Source organism: Theobroma cacao, chromosome 1, assembly GCF_053813885.1.
Source record: "Theobroma cacao isolate CCN51 chromosome 1, ASM5381388v1, whole genome shotgun sequence".
Lineage (NCBI taxonomy): Eukaryota > Viridiplantae > Streptophyta > Magnoliopsida > Malvales > Malvaceae > Theobroma > Theobroma cacao.
Window position 1 is genome coordinate 33,755,171 of NC_142639.1, and position 14,992 is coordinate 33,770,162.

The 14,992-nt window shown below is 33.1% G+C and overlaps 1 long non-coding RNA gene across 4 annotated transcripts; it reads left to right on the forward strand.

The window, feature by feature from the left end:
• The first annotated feature begins 8,020 nt into the window (after positions 1-8,020).
• On the forward strand, positions 8,021-14,632 carry LOC148764755 (uncharacterized). Of its 4 annotated transcripts, none has more exons than XR_016024470.1 (4): positions 8,021-8,436; positions 9,625-11,742; positions 11,838-11,882; positions 14,170-14,307. It is a non-coding gene; the product is annotated as an uncharacterized LOC148764755 (long non-coding RNA). The 4 variants fall into 4 exon arrangements; XR_016024471.1 differs by lacking the exon at positions 14,170-14,307 and adding an exon at positions 12,120-12,914; XR_016024468.1 differs by lacking the exon at positions 14,170-14,307 and adding an exon at positions 12,120-12,914 and having other exon boundaries at positions 9,625-9,856.
• The last annotated feature ends 360 nt before the right edge of the window (positions 14,633-14,992 follow it).

The window sequence follows — 14,992 nt, forward strand, 5'->3', positions numbered from 1 at the left end:
TTCGCGTAACTTCTTGGTATTTGTCTGCTAAAAGCGTCACCTATTGTTCAAGGTTTTGGATAACCTCCGTTAGTTGCCATTGTTGTTGCTGCTAGCTACAATCAATCCATCTAGTCTCGTATCATAATGAATTAGATTAGTCACTATATTATACCATTCCATGCGAAGCTCATCACTATTAGACTTCAGCTCTCATAAATTGTCCTCGACATGTTCAAGGTTGCTCCACACCTCATGGTTGATAATCGTCTAAAAGCGAGATACGCAATTATCCAATGCTTCCAATGTGTCCTTAGATTAGTAGCGCTCTATGGTACGTATGCATGCTAAATTTGAAGCACTCACATTATCCTGAACCAAGGCATTTAAGCGAGATGTGACCTGGTCACAAATTGATGGTCTCTCCGTCTTCATCTTTTTCTCTTCGTTTATTCCCAAATCTTTGCCTTTCAGTTTGGGGAAACATACCTTAAATTGATATACTCTAAATATTTGGGGTTTCATGATATTGTGGATTCATCAAGGTTTGTTGCCCTTAACTTGCCCTTTGAATGTGTGATAGGCTTAAAATTTTCCTTGAATAATGGGGATGCCATCCTTAACTAACTTTGGAAAACTTTGCTCTGATAAGGAACGTTAGAACACAACGGGGTTTTAATTGAAGTACCTAGCTTTGGGAAGCGTTGCTCTAATGCTAACCTTTCCTTGAAAAGTTATGTGAATGTACCTAGCTTTAGAAAGCGTTGCTCAGATACCAACTGTCACAAGCTTGAAACTTTAGCCAAGATTCTGTAATATTTAAGGCTTAGGGATAAAAAGCCTAAACAAGCTTAACTTATAATATTGCACAAATATGCGAAAATAAAAATAACTAAACTTGAAAAAAAGCCTTTAGGAAAAATAATTATGTTATTCCCAAGAAAAAACAAATACCTAAGATTCTAAGCAAATAACCTATGAACGTCAAAATGCTTGAATGATTGAATAAATGACTACCGGTGCAATTGACTCTAATTGTCTTTGCCTAATGCCTTAGGGTCCTATTTATAATAGAGTTTCTCTAATCCTTAAGCAATTGTACTTCTCATGGTCTAGTACGCAATCCATAGTCCTACAAGACTAGGTGGCATGGTGTGTCTATAGCCAATTGGTTGTTGATGGGCCCCCAATCGATGTTGGTTTAGGTTTGATTTATGGCCTTGGAAAGTGTGCAACACCTATTTATGCTATTGTCTCGACTAATCTTACAAGCCATGCGTGTCATAGTTTTACGAACCGTGACATTATCCCTCACTTGATTTAGGTAATGCCATCATTGCCTCATGGTTTCCCTACGCCACAAATCCTCAGCGAGTTCCCATGATAGTTATGGGTGTGAATGAGGCAACTCCTCATTGGTTGTCTCTAAAACACCTCTGAGTCAAAACGTGTTTCACAGTGTGGATGTCTAGGTAATGGTTGGCCTTCGACGTCCATGTACATAGCTCCCATGTGCATAATGTCTCCATTTACGACACACATAAGACACGAGGGATTTGAGATTGGCGTTTGGGTTGTCAATCCAATGTTATCGCTCATGTGGTCAAATTGCTTAATCTAAAAGCTTTGCGTAACTTCCCAATATTCATCTATTAAGAGCGTCACCTTTTGTTCAAGGCTTTGAATAATCTCTGTTAGTTGCCTTTGTTGCTGTTGCATTGTTGCCATCACTCCATCTAGCCCCACATCACGATGAATTAGATTAGTCACCATATCGTACCATTCCATGTGAAGCTCATCATTATTGGACTTCAACTTTCATAAGCTATTATTGACATGTTCAAGGTTATTTCACACCTCATGGTTGATTATCATCTCAAGGCAAGATATGCGATTATCTAGTTCTTGCGATGTGTCCTCAGACTCGTAGCACTCTGTGGTACATATGCATGCTGAATTTTTAGCACTCACACTATCTTAAACCAAGGCGTTCAAGCAAGATGTGGCTTGGTCACTGATTGATGGTATCTCCATCTTCATCTTTTTTTCTTCATTTATTCCCAAATCTCAAAATGAATTCAATTCAAAATAAATTTTTACTTACCTTGGGCTTTTTAAGGTTTAGGGAAACATACCTTAAATTGATTTACTCTGAAAATTTGGGGCTTCATGATATTATGGATTTCTCAAGATTTGTCAACCTTAACTTGCCCTTTAGATGTGTGATAAGCTTGAAATTTCCTTAAGAAAATGGGAATGTTGTCCTTACCTAGCTTTGGAAGGCATTGCTTTGATAAGGTATGTTAGAACACAACGGGGTTCTAACTGTAGTACCTAGCTCTAGGACGTGTTGCTCTGATATCAACTTTTCCCTAAAAAGTTGTGTGAATGTACCTAACCTCAGAAAGCGTTGCTCTGATACCAACTATCACTAGCTTGGAACTTTAGCCAAGATCCATGTGGTGTTTAGGGCTTAGGGATAAAAAGCTTAAGCAAGCCTTACATAGAATATTCCATAAATATGCAAAAGCAAACATAACTGTACTTGAAGAAAATACTTTAGGAAAAAATAATTATATTATTTCTAAGAGAAAACAAATACATAAGATTCTAAGCAAAAAACCTATGAATGTTAAAACGCTTGAATGCTTGAATAATTAACTACTATGGAAATTAACTCTAAATTGCCTTTACTTAATGTTGTAGGGTCCTATTTATAATAAAGTTTTCCTAATCCTAAAACAACTCTATTTCTAATGGTCTAGTACAACTAAAGTAAGTAACAAAAGATTAAAGTAAATAAATATTCTACGACTAGCCTAAAGTCCTAATGCAAATAAAATAAATAGATGACTATATAGAAGAATTCTATCCCAAACAAACTATCCTATTTGAGCAATCCTTTTGAAGTTGGGCTTCTTGTGTAATCCTCTCCGCAAACGGCCCACAGTTTTGTGAGATTGGGTGGCGTGGTGTGTCTGTGGCCTATCGGTTGTTAATGGGCCCATAATCGATGTTGGTCTAAGGTCGATTTCTGGCCTTGGGAGGTGTGCGGCACTTGTTTGTGTTACTGTCCCGACTAGTCTTGCGAGTTATGCATGTCACAGTTCTGCAAACTGTGACAATTTACTTTTGGATCTAACATGTTATTATCCATTTACGTATTCACAAAATAATTGAACTGTCCATATAAATTGTGTTTTCTGTCTCCACAGTGAAAGAGGTTTGTCATGCATATATCGATGTATTGACCTTCCCTTTGATCAATATTTGCCTAGTCAAGAATGGAAAGTGTCACTACGTACAAGTTCAGGAACCCTTCTGCCTCGACGTGGAAATTTCGAGAGTCATCATTAATTTTCTTTTATCTATGTGTGATTGATCACCTATCAATTTTATTATATTTGACAAGATCTTAAATTGATTTTAGGTCATTCTAAAAAATAACAATCTGGTTTGTGAGTTTTTATATTTAAGTTTGAGAGTACCGTTACACACAGGAAAAGATTAGTACCCTGTGATGCTCATTCCACAAACGGTGCCATTTAATCATATGTTATCTTATTTAAATCATGATTTTTAATTTTATTCTTATTTCCTTAATTATTGTTTATTATTTTTTTTATGCGTGATTTAAAGTTCATTATTTGATTTATTTGTGTGACGTGCATATGGTGCAATTATGGAATGCATGACATAAACTTCGATAATGTCAAATGAAACCCTTATATTGAGAATATAAGAATACTCTGCCCATCATACTAGTGGAACCTAAGAATACTCTCTTACTTAGGAAATTACTCGAGATAACTTACCTCGCAAGCTTTTCAAGCAAATCCCATCATCAGGGTAATTATTTGCAGGTAAAAAACATTTTCATGTAATGCAGACCCTAATACAAGTAAAGGCTTTTAATTAAGAACATTCTTCGAGCCCTCCCATCATACTGGTGAGACCCGAAGATATTCTTTCACTTAGAGAATTTTTTTAGAAAACTTGCCTTTACAAGCCTTTCAAAAAATCCCATCATCGGAGCTTTAATTCATGTACAAAATATATCAGATGATATGACATTCAAATAATGTGATGGTGACATGTAATAAATTTCGATATTAATTGTCTTTAATGCTATATTATTATTATTATTATTATTCCATCTCTATTTTTTTTCCTTTTTCATTTTATTAATACCCTTTTTATTAATATTGCAAAGAAATATCTATCCAGATTTAAGTATTGAGACTTAAGATTAAAACCCTCCCATCATACTGGTGGAGTTTAAATCAAGTCTCTCATCTAAAAAAATTAACCTGAGATTACAACTTCTCGCTTCCCAAGTAAAAATTTCATCTTCGATACAATCCAAATAATATGTTTTATGCAATTATGTATTTTATTCTTAAAAGCCTAAATATTCCATGTGTGTGTGTGTGAGTATAAGTATGAATATTTTATATTTCTATTCTAAGTCAACAATATTCCATATTTTTTATTTACTAATTTAGGATATTACTTGGATTAAAAAATATGAGACGTAAAATTAAAACCCTCCCACTATACTAGTGGAGTTTTAGTCAAATCTCTCACATAAGAAAATTAATCTAGGACTGTAACTTCTCGCGTTCCGAGTAAAAATTTTATCATTGATATATCCCAAATAACAAACATTTTTTATATTATTATCATGTGTATTTCTAAAAATGAAATATTCTTTTTTTTAAAGCCTAAATATTTTATATAGTATTTTATGAGTATCATCCTTAAGATTTTCCCTTTTATGGTGTTAACTAATTTAAAAGGTTCCTTAAAAGTAAAACTACAAGTTTATTTATTTATTCTTATATACCTTTATGTATTTTATAAAACTAAATATTTCATGAAAAAAACTTTGCATTACACATTAATAGAAAACTAAAAAATAAATAAACAAACACCAAACAAATATAAAATAAACTAAAACCAAACAAACCAAACCCAATGGTCCCAAGGGTTTAAAGTCCATACCGTGTGGACTTAAACAAATTCAAGGTAAAGCCCTCATTTGGTGCTCTCCTTTTGCTCTTCTTGTTGCCAAACGTCGTAAAATCCTAGTGTAAAAACCTATTTTTCTTCCTCTATTATCCAGCTGCTCTCACCTTCGTCATCTACTGCTATTTTGAAACCCAACGCCTCTACCATGAAAAACCCTAAACCCTCGTCACTGTTTCACTCTCTTACCATTTAACAATGGCACAATCAACCATACCTTAGATCTAAGCTAAACTTTCGAAAATCTATTCCCAAAAACTGAAAAAAAAAAGGTTCTTTTTTTAAATGGACCTTATCCATAACATGTTTTTCACAATAGACCTCCTCATAATTTTAACTGTTTTTAGCCAAGAGAATTAAAATTTGGACAAAATTACCTTTAATGAAATCGACCCATTTATTTGGCTCCGCGTCTCAACCCGAAACCTATTAACGGGTCAAGTATGTTTAGATTTGCACCTCAAACTAACTTATTTTTTTTAGCTTCCTCACCAAACTATTCATCTCTGGAGTATTCCTTATCAGAAAGAAAAACATTTAAGCATTTTGAGCATTTTAGAGTAGTTTTTGATACACAAAGAAAAACTGAGTGTTTTGAGCATTTTTAAGCATTTTAGAGTGATTTTTGATATATGAAGAAAAACTTTTGAACATTTTGAACATTCATATTCATTAATTATGTTATTAAAAAGAATATGGTGTATCGTTTGAAATTGTTGATCTTGTTAAATGGAATTCAGTAGTTTTGGTGATTTTTGAAAATTACGTGATTAGTTTTTAGGTATTGCGTGACTAGTTTCTGATAAGGTTTTGCGTGACTAGTTGATAGGCATTGAGTGACTAACTTTAGGTATTGCATGACTACTATTTGATAAGGCATTGCGTGACTAGTTTCTGAAAAGGCATTGCGTGACTAGTTAGTAAGGCATTGTGTGACTTAGGCATTGCTTAAAAATCAGTCACGCAATGTCTAAAAACTAGTCACGTAATGCCTAAAACCAATCACGTAATGTCTAAAAACTAGTCACACAGTAATTAAGTCACACAATACCTAAAAGCCAGTAAACTCAATTTTGAAATTCTATGAATAAACCAATAAACTCAAGAACCTAAAACACATACTTTTTTTTTTTTTGCTAAGCCATGAAATTATGCATTTCATAAAAGATAGGTTACAAAACTCCATAACCCTCAAAAGTAAAAGAAAATATATCTCTATCGGGAGGCCTTGCTCACTTCCCCTTATACAAAAACAAAATATACCCTTTTTACAAAACATTCCCTTAACAATTTCAACTCAAAATCCTATAAAAAATCAAAATCCCTAGCAAACATACTTAACAATCATCCCAATCCCAAAAACAACAAAACCGTGAACCACCATAAAACCCATCAAACATGCTTTAGTTGTTCTTTCTCCCTAAGCAAAATCGCTGCCTGCAAAGAGCAAAATCGTTGCTTATCGCCCTTAAGAACCCAAAATCCACCATCCAAAAAAATAAAACAAAATAAGAAAGAGCTTGATGTCATCTCTGCGAATTGGATGACGAGATAGATATATTTGAGCAAAGAGAGAAATAGAGATTTAATTTTGAAATTTTTACCTAGATGGTGGGAGAGAGAAAACTGAAACCATTTTAATTTGTCTGAAATTGTTTAAAGGGTATTATTGTCAAGTCATGCCAAAAATTGACCAAAAATAGTTAAAATTATAAAACCCATCAAACATGCTTAAACATGTTTTAGCTGTTCTTTCTCCCCGAGCAAAATCGTGGCTTGCAAAGAGCAAAATTGTTGTTCATCGACCTTAAGAACCCAAAATCCACCATCCAAAAAACATAAAACAAAATAAGAAAGAGCTTGATGTCATCTCTGCAAATTTGATGACAAGATAGACATATTTAAGCAGAGAGAGAAATAAAGATTAAATTTTGAAATTTTTATTTGGATGGCAGGAGAGAGAAAATTGAAACTATTTTAATTTGTCTGAAATTGTTTAAAAGGTATTATTGTCAAGTCATGCCAAAAATTGACCAACAATAGTTAAAATTATAAAAAATGATTTTTTTGAATTGGACTTTTGAGGAAGGTTATTTCTCACAATTTCCTCAAAAAAAATGTTAAACCCGAAAACTATACCACCCACAAAACAAGGAAATGAACTCAGATCTATCGTTTCTTCAGAAGGGTTTTCATCTCTCAATTTTCATCTTCCCTATTTTTTTCAATTCGTTCTTGTAGTTGATGGATGCTAACTCTAGGTTTTGTTCTATATATATATATAGAGAGAACAGAGGCTGTCGTTCTTAGGCATCCTCTGCTATCCAGATTTCTTGCTTTGTTGACCTCTACCAAGTGCAAGAAATCGCCCTTGGCAGGAAATGTTTTGCCTTGGAATGATTTTTTTTTTGTTGGTTTGTATGGCCAACTGGCCTCTTGATGCTTCTTTAATTTTTTTTTAGAATTTTCTTGTTTTAATCCATGTTTAGTTTGGTTTAATTATGTTGTTTGATATGTTTAAAGTTAATTAATCTGTTTAAGCATGTTTTTGGGTCATTTAGGAAGGCTTTGGTAATGGGTTCAAAACTTAAGGCCCACAGCACATTGAAAAAGATCCAAGCAAGGCCCGAACCTTATCAAAGCCTAAAGGGGTCATGGCATATGCAATCTTCAATCCAAACCCAATATGAGCTCGCAGAACATATAAAATAAATAAAAACAAAATAAAGAAGAAGGTTTAACAAATAAAATAAAAATGACAAAAAGATAAAATAAAAATATGAATGGAATAAAAATAGGTGTTTGCAGAAGGCTTTCAATTTATAATAAACTTAAAAAGTTGACATCAATTTGCTACTTTACTAAAGGGTTATTTTTTACTTCTCGCAGTTTAAAGGGCAATCCAACTTAGCTACAAAATTTCGAGCCACAATGTTGCTTTTCATTTCTTCTGACTAGGGGTGAGCAAATTGGACCCGAAACCAAATAACCGAACCTCACCGAAATGAGTTCAGTTTTTTCGATTCGGTTAATTCAGATAGAGTAATTTGGTTAGTGTAATGACTTAGGTTCGATTTTGGTTAGAAAAATGTCTAACTAAACTAATCGAATTAATCGAAAGGCATTTTTGTAATTTTACCTAAAAACTTCTTAACCTAAATCCCTAATTCCTCTTTCTAATTTTTGCCATTCTGTTTGGCTGTTCCTGTCTCCCCTTTCCTGTAACTCCCAATCTCCCATCTCTAGTTATCCACTCTCCACTATCCACTCTCTACTCTTGTCTCTCGCCCTTTCTGCCGTCTATCGACGTCCAGTCTTCACTCTAGCCCGATTTGGTTTCTACCGACTGCCCTTACTGGTTGCTGGTTAACTGGTTTCTAGTTGGGTTTCTTATTGCTGCAAACTGCCCTTCCCTCATCAAAGTGACCGGTAAGTTTTATTTATTCTGTCGACTGTCGACTGCCGAATGTCGATTGTCCTGGTTCTTTCTTTTGTCTTTTGCTGGTGTTCTTTCTCTTCGTTTTTCTCTGGTGGCTCTTGCCCATGTTTACACAAGTGTTGTAAAGGATATACAAATATCTAGAAATAGAATGAAAACTAAGACTTGATCCTAAGTTGTTGATTTGCCGGCCACTTGAGAACTCCCAAATTTCCCCAAGAATAGAGTAATAGATAAACCAAAATCAGCTTTCCCTATTTTGTCAGCTTGTAGAAGAGAAAATCATTCTGCACTACCATTCTTTATGATCTGGAGCCTTTAACAATTGGTTGATTATTGGTTTACTTTTTACATGCATGGGAATTGGTAAGAAATTTCTTGGTCATAATTGTTTCTTGACTTCTACGTTTGACTTTAAACCTCGTCATGGCAGCTATCTTCGCATTCCCACTTGTTAATGCCTAATCTTTTAAATATCCAATTCCAAACTCTTGTCAATTACTTATTCTCCATCTCTTTTTCTTTCTTTTTTGTTCCTATAAATGTTTATTATACTTCAAATATAGTGTGTCAAACATAACAAAGTCTGAGATAAATTTTGTTGATTATGATGAATATATAAAGCTATTCAATTAATGTTCAATTAAGTTTAATATAACAAACTAAAATTCAATTAAATCTACTTCAATGAATATACATATAAAGATAAACATTTGAGAGGGGAAAAAAAAAAAAGAAGCAGGGAACAACCAATTTATTTTCATAAGATAAACTTCTCATAAATTTTTAGTGATTTAAACTTTTTTTATATAGCATCATGTAATTCTTTTTATTAATATTTTGTAGATACGTTATGTTTTTAAATAAAATTATATTGTTAATTTCACTCAATAATATTATTAAAATACTTAAAAGTATTTTCGTAATTTTATTTGATAAAAATAAGAATTTAACCTTTATAAAAAAATGTAATACGGGAAAAGTAAAAATCATATCCGAATGAATATAGTGTCATAATCATATATCATATAGTGATGCTAATTAATTAATCATATGTCATATTCAGCACTTAAAAGAACAAGATGATCACCATCTCTAATAAGCTCTATATATATACAAACTTGCTAATTAATTATCATGACAAATTTACTAATTAATTAATTCTTTTTGAGTGACAGGTTGAAGATTTCAATGGCAAGTGAAAGCAATAATCTAGCTCCAGCTCCTACTCCTAGTGATGCTGCTACGCAGCCTACTCCTATTGGCATGCCATCATCGTCACCAACACCAACTACACAGCAAACTATAATCTCCACTAATGATAGTGATGCTGTCAATTCTAAGAAATGGAAAGCACTTCCATCGGGGTCTGAAATTTGGAAACACTTCACCAGATTCGTCAATATCAAGGTGAACAAAAAGCTAGATGTAATTATTGTAATAGGGTATTTTCTGCTAATACTAAATATAATGGCACAACTTCATTGAAGAATCACATGAATTCTTGCAAAAAGTTTCCTAGTTCTGCTAATGATTCTACTCAAACTGAGTTAGCTTTTCAATCGGGGGATGGGTCTATAGGAACTTGAAAATTTAGTCAAGAAGCCATTAGAAAGTCTCTAGCTAAGATGATCATTAGAGATGAGTTACATTTCAAATTTGTAGAAGGGGAAGGATTTAAGGAATTTGTGGCAACTTCATGTCCTAGATTTATTGTCCCACCACGATGGACTGTTGCTAAAGATTGCTTTAACCTTTTTGTTGATGGAAATAACCATTTCAAGTATATATTGAGAACATCTTCTTTTAGGATTTCTCTGACCACAGACACATGGACATTAATTCAAAGAGAGAATTATATGTGTCTTATGGCTCATTTTATAGATAATGATTGGAAATTACACAAAAGAATTTTAAACGTTTGTCCCATATATAGTCACAAAGGTGAGGCCATTGGGAAACTGATTGATAAATATTTGCGTGATAGGGGGACTAGTAAGGTTTTCACTATTACTGTTGATAATGCTAGTTCCAATGATGTTGCAATAGCATATTTGAAGAAAAAATTTAGCTTAGCAGGAAATAGCTTTTTAGAAAGAAAATTTCTACATATGAGATGCATTGCACATATCATTAATCCCATTGTCACTGATGGATTAAAGGAAATGAATGATTCAATTGCTTGTATTAGAGGGGCAATTAGATATGTGAGACAGTCACCTGCTAGGTTAGCAAAGTTCAAAGAATGTGTTGAGTTTGCAAATATTCAATCAAAAAATTTGTTGTGTTTGGATGTTAGTACTCGATGAAACTCCACTTACTTGATGTTAGAAACAGCTCAAAAGTTTGAAGAAGCCTTTAATTTATTTGAGGAAGCTGATTCTCAGTATAGAACTGATTTGTCGATGGGAGATGGGATACCTGAACATGAGGATTGGGAAAATGTTAGGAGGTTGAATGTTTTCTTGAAACATTTTTACACACTCACAGTAAAAGTTTCAGGTACTTCTTATGCCACTATTAATACTTTTCTTGATGATATTATGGTATTTATTGCATTTTGAGAGATAGACGAAGGCATCCTGATGTTGAATTGCAAACAATGGCAAAGAAAATGAAAGAGAAATTTGATAAGTATTGGGAAAATATAGAAAAAATGAATAAGCTGCTTTATGTTGCCTCTATTCTTGATCCATGGAAGAAACTTGTATTTGTGGAATTTTGTTTGAGGAAAATGTATTCGAATGAGCAGGCTTCATCGATTTGTGTGAGTTTGAAGAAAACAATGGAAAAATTGCTTCTTGAATATTAAAAAAATGTACAACCTCCTCTTGAGAAAGTTGGTGATAGTAGCCAATCCAAAGTGAGCCAAATTTCTGAATTTGATGATGATGTTGACTCTAGTGCTAGTGTTTCTCTTTTGAATGAATTTAAGAGATATAAGATTACAATTGGTTAGGAAGAGGACAAAGCGGAATTAGAGAAGTATTTGAGTTTAAATGAGCCTGATGCAACCGATAGTGATGACTTTAATGTTCTCATTTGGTGGAAACTCAATAGTCATAGGTATCCTACTCTTGCCCTACTAGCTCGTGATGTATTAGCGATTCCTCCATCCATAATTGCTTCGGAATCAGCTTTTAGCACCGGTGGTCGTGTGCTTGATGCATATAGGAGTTCTTTAATGCCTAAGATGGTGCAAGCCCTTATTTGTGCTCAAGATTGGCTATGTGGACCTTCTTATTATCTTCATGACATTGAGAATGATTTGGCAGAGCTTGAGAAAGTTGATGAAGGTAAGTATTTTATTTATATCATCATTTCATTTTTGTTGTTTCAATTGTTAATATGCAATTGCTTAATTTCTTACTTTCTTGTTTATGTATTGTAGAGTTGTCAAAGATTGCAGTGGACAATGTACTTGATAATCTTTAAGGTAATCAAGTAATGTTTATTGTTTAGTACTTGATAAATGAGTGCTTCTGGTGGTTGGTGCTAATGTTAGTAATGTCTATTTTTGCTAGTATGTATTTTTGTTAGTAATGTCTTGTGCCATCTCAATAGTTGAAGTTGATAGACAATTTCTTTTTGGAATGTTATTATTAATTTAATCTAGGCTACTTCATTTTATGCATAGTTTGCAGACTCCTTTACATTACTTATTCTGTTGCAGGTATATGTGAAAAAGTTTCAAAAGAACTAAAAGAAACATGGGAACCTTTTCATTTTTGTATCCCTGTAGCTTCTAGGAATGCTTACCTTTTCATTTCTGTTGTGTTTTATTCCTTGGAAGTTAATATACGATGCTAGCACTTGCTTGTCATATGTGGGTGTTTTGTGCCAAACTACCAGTTGTGAATTGTGATGTTTCTAAATTTGGTATCTAACAGTGATTGTTGCTCTCTAAGCATCCTGTTTTTATCTATGGTTTTATATGCCTGAGTTAGATGTTTAGACATTTTTGAAACTTAGCATGTTATTTTCTTGGCATTTAGCATTGATATGTTTGTCAGTGCAGAGCATAGAAATTTTGCATTTAGAATATGTGCATTGAAGAATATGAAGAACATTGAGAAGATCCATATCCAGAGGCTGAAAACATGAAAGAGCAGTGGTAAAATATTGTTATTAACTTTATTCTATTGGGTTTAATATGGAGGAAAACATCAAGATTTCTTATCAAAAACCAACCTTATTCTCACAACCACTCTAAATTCCTTTTCCAATGCTCTTTTTATGTATTTTTGGAAGTCAAAGTTGCTTTCCTCTGCAAAATGGGCCTGAAAATTCAAAAAGTAAATAGGAATTAGAAAAAAAAAATTATTCAATTTGATTTTCAGTAACCGAACCGAACTAACCGAGTTAGTTCGATTTCGGTTAGTTCGGTTAGTTATTTACTTAAGTTCGGTTTCGGTTAGTTTTATACAAGAGTTCGATTAGTTCAGTTACTGGATATCCAATAACCGAACTACCCATTTGCACAGCCCTACTTTTGACTTGGGGAAAAGAATGGTTACCATTTGACAAAAATTATATATTTATTTAGTTGATAATTTTTTTATTAAAAACAATAAAAATATCCATCAAATTTAAATAATACCTTGACTAGCCCACTATTCCGACCTTCCCTATTGGTGATTAATTACATAATCCTAATCCCAATTTTTTTGCATGCCTAGAACTAACCTAAAGTGTTACTATTTAAAGAATTAACCTATAGTAACCATAAAATTATAAATATTTGTGGTGCACTTCTTTCTCCTTTCAGTCATAAAATTAAATGAGGTGTCAATTTCAGTATATCATTACATAAATCCTTTCCCGTTTAGTTTTCATTTTTTTCTCATTATTCATATATTTTTTAAAAGATTTCCTATATAGAAAATGCATATTTTTTTATTGCAAGTATATATAAATAATTAAAATACAACATCAATACAATCATTATTGCTTTATGTGAAAACAATACCATTGTTTTGCTATTTGATAAAAGTGAATTTGTTTATTAAATCAGTATAAATGTTTGACAAATATTATTTACTTTGATAAGAAGTAAATAATTAAAAAAATACAAGGACAACTTAATGTTTGGGCGCCTAACATATCAAATTTATGAGTTGGCAAAACTCTTCAAAATGCACAACTTTATCTATTTTCTTGTTCAACATGTCCAAGATCAAAAAGTCAAAGCTTATAAGAACATGCCAAAAGTCAAGGCTTACTAATCTTGCAAAAGTCAAAACTTCAAACAAAGCGGCTGCCCATTCAAAAAACCCATATTTATAAATTCCCATTGCTCGCATCTATAAATGCCCTTTCCTGGATTTGCTTTGGCTCTCAAATCACAGAACAGAGAGTAGCTAAGAGGAGATAAATTCCCAAAGAAATGTCAGATTGCAGTGGTAAGCAATATGTTTCTTTCAGCTATAAGCTAGGTGGCATGATCTTCGCTTAAGTCTTAAATCTATTTCTCACATTTCATTGTGTTGGTTGTTTATTTTGTGCGCGAACATTAGAACACAAGCAACCGCTTATCGTGTTTATGCATCTGGGTTTTGGTAGTAGAATTTTAAAGATTGAAGTTTGAATCTCCCGGTCTTGTCTCTCAAGATCACATGTGCCCACTCCCCAGTAGAAACTGCCTAGCACAAAAACAAATATGAAAGCAATAAGTTATTGATTAATTGAGTGTTTGAATTAATGTTTACTGACGTTCGATACAGGCAAGAGTTCGTGGCCAGAGCTGGTGGGAGTAAATGGGGAAGCGGCAGCAGCCATCATCGTAAAAGAAAATCCAAAAGTTGGCGCTGTAATTGTGAAAGAGGGAATGATGGTGACCATGGATTTCCGTTGTGACAGAGTGCGTGTCTGGGTCGACAAGTATGGAATTGTGAAGCGGAAGCCTCAAATTGGCTAACACAACTGTTTGCAAGGATCAATAATGCAAAACGTTAATAAGCTCAGCTAGCAGTACTACGTACACTAATTAATATATGTGCACTTTGTACTATTTCAATAAGTTTACCACTGATTGTTAATTTGGAGTGCATCAAAGCTGAACTAGCATTAATGTAACATTAACAAGTGTAAAATAAATTGGTGATGAATAGTTGGTTTGTATATGGACTTTCTTTTTCGCTTATACAACGTATCAATGTTCAAGTTGAAACATTGATGATTGATGCATCCGAATAGAGTTGGGTTTGTGTAGACACTACCTATATTATCTTTTATCTTATCAACCTTTAAGAATTAATTATCATTACCATAGTTTATTCACTTATTATCTTCAGGTTAATTTGAGCTTAATTTAACTTCTATTCCTATTTTTATATAGACTGACTTTCACTAATGTCATGGACCAATGTCCAGTCTAAAATTGAAAAATTGAGCTTTTGGGTCGTTAGGCAGCTTTGGGCACATTGGTGGCCCAATATCAAAAGCTAGTCCAATAAAACTAATGCAATTGAGAATCGATCAATACAATTAAAACATATTAAAACACTAATCAAAAATTAAAATTTCAAACAAAATCTAGAATACTCC